We start from the raw sequence: 7237 nt of genomic DNA on the forward strand, positions 1-7237 counted from the left end.
TTGATATTTAGCTTAAAATAATGCAGGTGAATTTGAGTTCGTTTTAATTGCCCTTAGACTAGGAGCATAAGATTATAGGACATTGGAGCTAGAAGGAACTTGATATCATAACCCAGTTCTTTGCTTTACTAAAGAAACCGGGATCCAGAAAGATTAAGTGGCTTTTCCAAAATCTTTTATCTCACAGGCTAGGCTCCTCACTCTTCTACAAGACCTTGCAATTTGGGAGAAATTCTACAAGTCATGTTGTGACTTCCCAGCACGACCTTGTGTCATGGCCTCCCAAGGACACAAACATCTTTCAAAACTGGCCTCGCTTTGCATGTGTTACATAACTTTGAGCAGGGGTCCTCAAACTACGGCCCGCGGGCCACATGCAAATACAAATATTGTATTTGTTCCTGTTTTATTATTTTACTTCAAAATAAGATATGTGCAGTGTGCATAGGAATTTGTTCATAGTTTTTTTAAAACTATAGTCCGGCCCTCCAACGGTCTGAGGGACAGTGAACTGGCCCCCTGTTTAAAAAGTTTGAGGACCCCTGACTTTGAGCATGGAACAGCTTTTGAAATGGGAAAAATTTTCAGGACGTGGAATGAAGAGCATCAAAAGGATAAGAGAGCAATCTACAGGAAATCATATCTGACCACTCACAGTATCAACAGCAATTCAACAGCAGGTAAAATAAAAATGTGCTGTCATCATTAATACCTGGGGCACGGAAGAGATCCGTCTAGTTTCTAAGCAAACTAGATGCACCCCAAAATTAAGGCTATTATAGAGCGGCCCATTAAAAATGAAGAAAACAACATGCCAATTGCCCCGCTCCACGGGCTTACCTTTCCAGCGCTCACCTCTTATTATCATATTCATAAGCGTTGTTTCTAATCAGTCTTCTGGAGTAAAGTTAACAAGTGTGTGTGCAGTTACTGGAAATTGTTTTGCTGAGCCTAAGAAGCTGTCACGGGGTTGAGAAGGCTGCCGCTTTAACCAGATTTCATCTCTGCGTGTCACCGCTCATGTCAAAGTAAAAATGCGCTCAGACATGAGAGTTGTCCTGCTTTCATCAAGAGTGCCAGCCTGCCTGAGCCTCGTTCCACTTGGTTAAGCTTGTTATTTAAATTGTTAAAATTGAGACATCGGCAGTCAGTTTCAGAGAAGATATAACAATTATTAGATACAAGCTGGGCTCTTGTACTTGAGACTATACCATGTCCTCCATCCACCGGCAGAATTAGGCACAAGTAATTTATAGCGGTTTCTTTAAGAAGTGTGGCCTGTTGTACTTGGATGACATTAAATCATAGCCCGTCCCCACCTGGATCATATTTCCAAGTCTCAGATAGATTTGGTTCCAGTCAGCAGAGTGGCGGAGCACTCCAGGGGGCCACCTTTAATGCCTCGGACTCTTGAATTGCTGAGGGAGGATTCCCCAAACTGCTGGCTGGCTGTGAGCCTTGTGTTTAGGTGACTGTACATGAGGCAGGGGAGCCACAATCCAGAGCAATTGCCCCGGGAGGGTGAGGAGAAGGAAAAGCTGAGAGGCTCTCTGAGTGACCTTGTGCCACTCAGCAATCCCATTAAAATCCTACGGGAGCACTTGACCTTGAGGCGATTGTGCCCTGGGCCACAATCTCATTGTACTGAGGCAAAGGGTAAAGGAAAGAGATAGGTATGAATGAAGCTTGGACTCTTCAGAAGGACCCTCAGAGTCCATCCAGCCCATCTTAGCCAACCTCTCACTGAGTGCAGGAACTCCAGTAAGAACATGCTTATCCAGCAGTTGACTCATTAGATTTTGGGGTCAACAGAAATCCCAGGGTTGGCGGCTGCTTTATTTATTTATTTATTTTTTAAAATTTAATTTAATTTTTTTCTTATCACCATTTATCTCCCCATACCCTCTTCCACCTTCAACCCTCCCCCCTTCCCCCCACCGCCCAGCAATCTCTACACTGCTGTTGTTGTTTAATACAAATGACTCTCAAGTCAAATCTCCCCTCATCTGTGTTTATAGACTTGATTATTTGGACCCATATCTCAGACTTGACATTTAGTTATGCTCAATATCATCATACTGATTTGGGTGCATTATTTTCTGTTAATGAAATATTCGAAAATTCTGATTCTGACATTTAATGTAAGAGAGCTGTGTAATCTTTAAATTTCTATTCTTTGTCCACATTATAGAAAAGATCAGAATTTTAGAGCTGAGAGAAAGCTTAGACATCATCAACCCAATGCTCTCATTTTAAAAATCAGTGAATCAAGAATTAAGAAGCTAAATAACTGTCACAAAATCATGCCTCTAATGACATTAAAACATAGATACTCTTTGAGTATATGTTGCCTTGTTATTGGAAAATTTACCTCACTGTAATGTAAACACACATTTCCTCACTGTGTTCATAGGCCACTGTGGGCGGCTTTGTAAACACACCCTTTTAGAATCAGAACCTGCTCTTGGCATTTCCCATCCCGCATTCATTTGCTCCTTAGGCATCACTTCACATCCTTTTGCCTAAACTACCCCGGGGCCCTTGGTCACTTGATTTGCCCCAGGTTGCCACGGTGACTGTCTTTTATGGGCATAACCCAACATAACTCATGCCTGTCCATGAGCCACCCCTGGGCACTGATGCATGAGACTACTCAGAACCCCAATCTGCACCACTGCACAAGCAGCTTGGAAATATAGGGATTTAGTAGTTAGTGCGTGTAATGAATTGACCCACCTGATTGTGGAGGTTGGATGAGTCCAAAATCTGCAGTGTGGGCCAACCCTAGATGGCTCAAGACCCAGGAGAGCTGATGGTGCAGTTCTAGTGCGAAGGCCAGCAGGCTGTCACTAATTTCAACGTTAATGTCATCCAAGGACATCCTCCAAGTGGACATAAAACAAAACTTAGGCCATTGAAGTATGGGAGTCAGTGGATGAATTATTCTTCCTGCCCTGCCCTGCCCCCCACACCCTCCAGCAGGTTGCCTGGAAGGCAGTATTTCACATGGCCTCCCTGAAGACCATCTGCACCACTGAGCCAGCAAACTCCTTTGCTAACCTGATTAAAACCAGGAGCTCATTGCGCAAAACATGCCTCCCCCCCAACTTTGTATTTGTTCACATTTCAAGAATCTCTTACTGCAAAGTTTCTGCTGATTCCCTTTGACCAGTTTAAGACCGATGGTAGATTATGTACCAAGATTCAAGGGCAGGAAATATTATTACCACTTGTGTATAGAATCTGAAGTGTAACGTTGTCAGCTTATAGCCCAAATCAATCCTGTCTGTCTAGACAAAGCAATTCAACTCCTTGGTAATTTACCAATTACAGGGCACTTATTCATTGGAGACTTCATAAGTGCAGGACATGAAGGGCATAGAGAATAAAAGATATGATTTCTGCTTCCAAATTATTTACAGTCTGCTGAGCATTTTTTGCTTTTTGTCCTCTCATCAAATTGGGAATATTGTTATCAAGTTAGACATGTGAAATATTTATGACATTGAAGTCTTTTGACCAAGACATTTCAAAATTCAAATGGTTCTGTTGGGGCCATTGAGAATCTCAGTGACGATGAGCCATCAGGTGCAAAGCAGGCATGGAGATTCCTGAGGAGAAGATTCAGTAGCTCGTGCCAGTGAAAGACCACCAGTGGACCTAGGGCCTTTTGCTGTAGTTGCTTATTGACATTTTGAGAGGACTTGAATGGAGTAGACCCACAGAAAAACAATCCGTAGCTAATGCTGGCTCTGAAATAAAATACCAAATAGCTCTCTTTTTAGATTTATAATCTGAATTAAAACTTAAACAAATATTATGATACAATTAATTATCTAAAGCAGATAGACCTGCAAGATGGAGGAGAAATCTGATGGCTAAAATTAAGCTGTGGACATTCCAATATCCACCGGCTATATCTACTGTAGAGGAACAGATAATCCAAGTTAATAGCATAACTGATAGTTGATGAGAAGTTTTTGTCTTCCTATTATCCCATTTCAATTTTAGTTACATGTATATATTTTTAATCCTCACCCAAGGATATGTTTTTATTGATTTTTAGAGAGAGAGAGAGGGCGAGAGAGAGAGAAAGAGGATGAGAGAGAGAGAGAGAGAGAGATATCAATCGGTTGCCTCCCACATATGCTCCAACTGGGGATCAAACCTGAAACCTAGGTATGTGCCCTGACCGGAAACTGAACCTGAAACCCTTTGGGGCACAGGATGACAGCTCTATTGAAATAAGGGACTTTATGAACAGTGTATTTCCTGTATTATAGAGGTGCTACCTCAATGTACCCCTGAACTGTGAAAAATTACTATAAGATCTAATACCCTCAAAAGCATCCCCGTGTTCTCTTATGCCTTTCGATAATTGGCCTTGACCCTTACTCAGGCAAAACTCCCACTGACTTTCAATTGATTTGACTTAAATAAGGTCAGCTCCAGATGGCCCCTTTTCTACTCTATATTCTCATCATGTGATGCAATGTGTCATAATGCGGCAATGATGTGTATTGGCAGTCTTATACTGATGATTAATTGCTGGGAAAGTAATTTCTTTATAATCACTCTCATATGCTTTTGGTGACCTGATATCATGGGGACTCAGGAAAGCTGGCCCAGAATGTCTCTAAGATGGTGACTTAATACCCCCATCCCACCCAATACTCCCCAAATGAGCCCACGTCTTTGAAAATCATCGTAGCAGTCCACATTTCTTGAGTGCTGACTCGATGCCAGGCACATTCTGCAGACATTGCTTCATCTCCTGTGATCTACACAACAGCCCCATGAGGTAGGTGCTGCAAGGAGGCGTTGCAGCCCATTCGGAGACCATTGCACTGAGCCCATTCCTGGCTCAGCGCCTTTGCACACTATGTTCCTTCTACCTGGCCTGCTCCTCCTGCTCATCATGTGGCTGGGTTCTTTTCACATTTTAGGTATCAGCTCACATGTCACCTCCTTGGGTAGGCCACCCCTGATCACTCCATGTAAAGTAGGCCTCTGTCTGACTGGGTAAGCGTCAGTTACCATATCAACTCTCTTTCTTTTACAGCATTTGTCACAATCTATACTTACCTTGTTGGGATAGCATTGCGTTTCTTTATTGTCTCCCACTGCAATGCAAATTCCATGAGGGGAGCAGCTTTGTCTGAATCATTTATCACTCTAGTCCAGCATCCAGGGGACCACCACGTCACTGAGGCTCAGCCAATATCTGTTAATTGATCAAAGAGCCATGCTAGCAGGAGCCAGACTTCAAATCTTCGGATTAAATACCTGTGCCTGGTAATGTGAAGGCTGGGCAGGGTCCCCTGGCAGAAGAGAGGCAAGTGTGGCGCTTTGGAATGGAGACACGATTCATGCACTGGGTACTTTTCCTGTGCTTGCCTGCTGCCTTGTTCCCCTGTTTCCCTCCGGGCTTACTCCTGGCTCACCCCATACCTTTCAAGCATTTTCTTGCCTTAGAGCAGAAATACTTCCTCCTGTGCCATGGGAGATGCTGAAACCGACTTTGGTTGTCTCATGACTAATGGATGCTGGTATTTGCTTTGCAGGATACCCATGAGCACTGGGCAGTCCAGGACATCCAAGGAGACAGCTAACCAAAGGAACTTCAGCATCTGGAAGGCTGGACCAAGGTAGGGGTGCACTTGACAGGGATGTCCACTGACCACGCACCTCAAAAGGTGACACGGCTCATTACCAGCCAGTTTTTTTTGGTGAGAAGTGACCAGGCCCTAATGCGTCAGTGTGAGCACACTGGCTTGAGATAACTGGTTGGGCCTGGCTAAATATGAGACCAGATATTAGACAAAATGCCTTTTTACCCCAAGGTGGGGGAGGGAGATGGAAAGGGCCTCTTGTATCTGCAGGGTCTGCATGCCCTGCACTCGTGCCAACAGGAGGGTTCCACTGGCACAAGGAGCTCCAGCACGCTCATCCTCCAGGTTCAAAACACATCCCCGCAGCCTTCAACGCGCCTGACATCCTTTCAAGTGAGCAACTACGAGGCAAATGCAAACAGAGCGCGTTCTGGAGGCGTCCCGTCACTCAGCCCTCAATCTGTCTGTTCTTCCAGACACTCCTTCTCCTGCCTGATTTATTTCATATTAAAAGGGCTGTCAATCTGTATCACAGGAACAGGTTGGGAAAAGTGAGTGATGTTTGCCAAGTGGGTTTTTTGTTGTTGTTTGTTATTGTTAAAAATAATCGTCTCCCTCTCTCTGGCCATACTCCTGCCTCTCCCCACACAGCTCTTCTAGTCCCTGCTTGCCTTTCTCTGCAGGTATCTACACATCGGAGGTACGGGCTGCACGTACCAGATGCATTTACATTAGAAACGTGGTATAAGAAGGCTGTGGCAGACCAGTTTTTATGATCCGTCAAATATATCTCCTTTTACCATCAGATGGCTTGGCAACAGGACCATTCTTCTTTTGAATAAAATAAATGTGCCTGCTACATGGCAGAATATTCAGCATTGTGGAGGCTCTGTCCTGGCCAGTGTGGGCTGCATCCTGTGGGCTTTGTGACAGCGGGATGCTAGGATGCAATCTGCAGTTCCCGGTGGGATTGCATTATATGGTGCCAGCTGCATTATGTTAGGGTGTTAATTACTGCCTTCTCCTGTCATTGAGGCTAGCTTCCCTTACTTTTCTCTGCTATTCTGGCCTATGAAGAGAATTACTCCATCATTCCATACTGTTCATTTCTCATTACTCTTGAAGGTGCCTGGTTCTTTGAGAACCAATCAAAGCCATCTTCGCCTGCCATATGAAAACTCCCGAATTACTAGAACAAAGTACCTGAAGTCAGGTGGTCTCCATGCAGAGGGTCCAAGTCAGTGGTTCCGTGTTGAGCATGAGTGGGAATTGCTGGGGGAGTTTGTTGAGAAGCAAACTCCTGAGCTCCAACCCCAGAAATGCAGCTTTGGGGTGGGGCTCAGGAATATGCATTTTAAATCATGGCTCAGGCTTGGGTGGGGTGGGGTGGGGTGAGGTAGGTGTGGGGGTGATGGTGTGCGGTTCGGGCCCAGGCATCTGCTGTGATGCAGCTGACTCGCCCCATCCCTCCCTCCAGGCTTCCTCCAGGCTCTCCCTCTTTCAGCTCTGCTCTCCCATGTTACAGAGAACCTAATTGCTTAGGAGAAAGGCCCAAGCCAGCAACGATATTAATGCTGCTCTTTCCTTTCCAAAAGAATTAGACACATAATAGAATTGTGAGGTGA

At 44.6% G+C, this 7237-nt stretch overlaps 1 long non-coding RNA gene across 1 annotated transcript; it reads left to right on the forward strand.

Annotated features, from left to right (window-relative positions):
- Positions 1-591: 591 nt before the first annotated feature.
- Positions 592-6707, forward strand: LOC132211516 (uncharacterized). Its single transcript, XR_009447464.1, has 2 exons — positions 592-680; positions 5565-6707. It is a non-coding gene; the product is annotated as an uncharacterized LOC132211516 (long non-coding RNA).
- Positions 6708-7237: the final 530 nt, after the last annotated feature.

Source organism: Myotis daubentonii, chromosome 10 (assembly GCF_963259705.1).
Source record: "Myotis daubentonii chromosome 10, mMyoDau2.1, whole genome shotgun sequence".
Taxonomy (NCBI): domain Eukaryota; kingdom Metazoa; phylum Chordata; class Mammalia; order Chiroptera; family Vespertilionidae; genus Myotis; species Myotis daubentonii.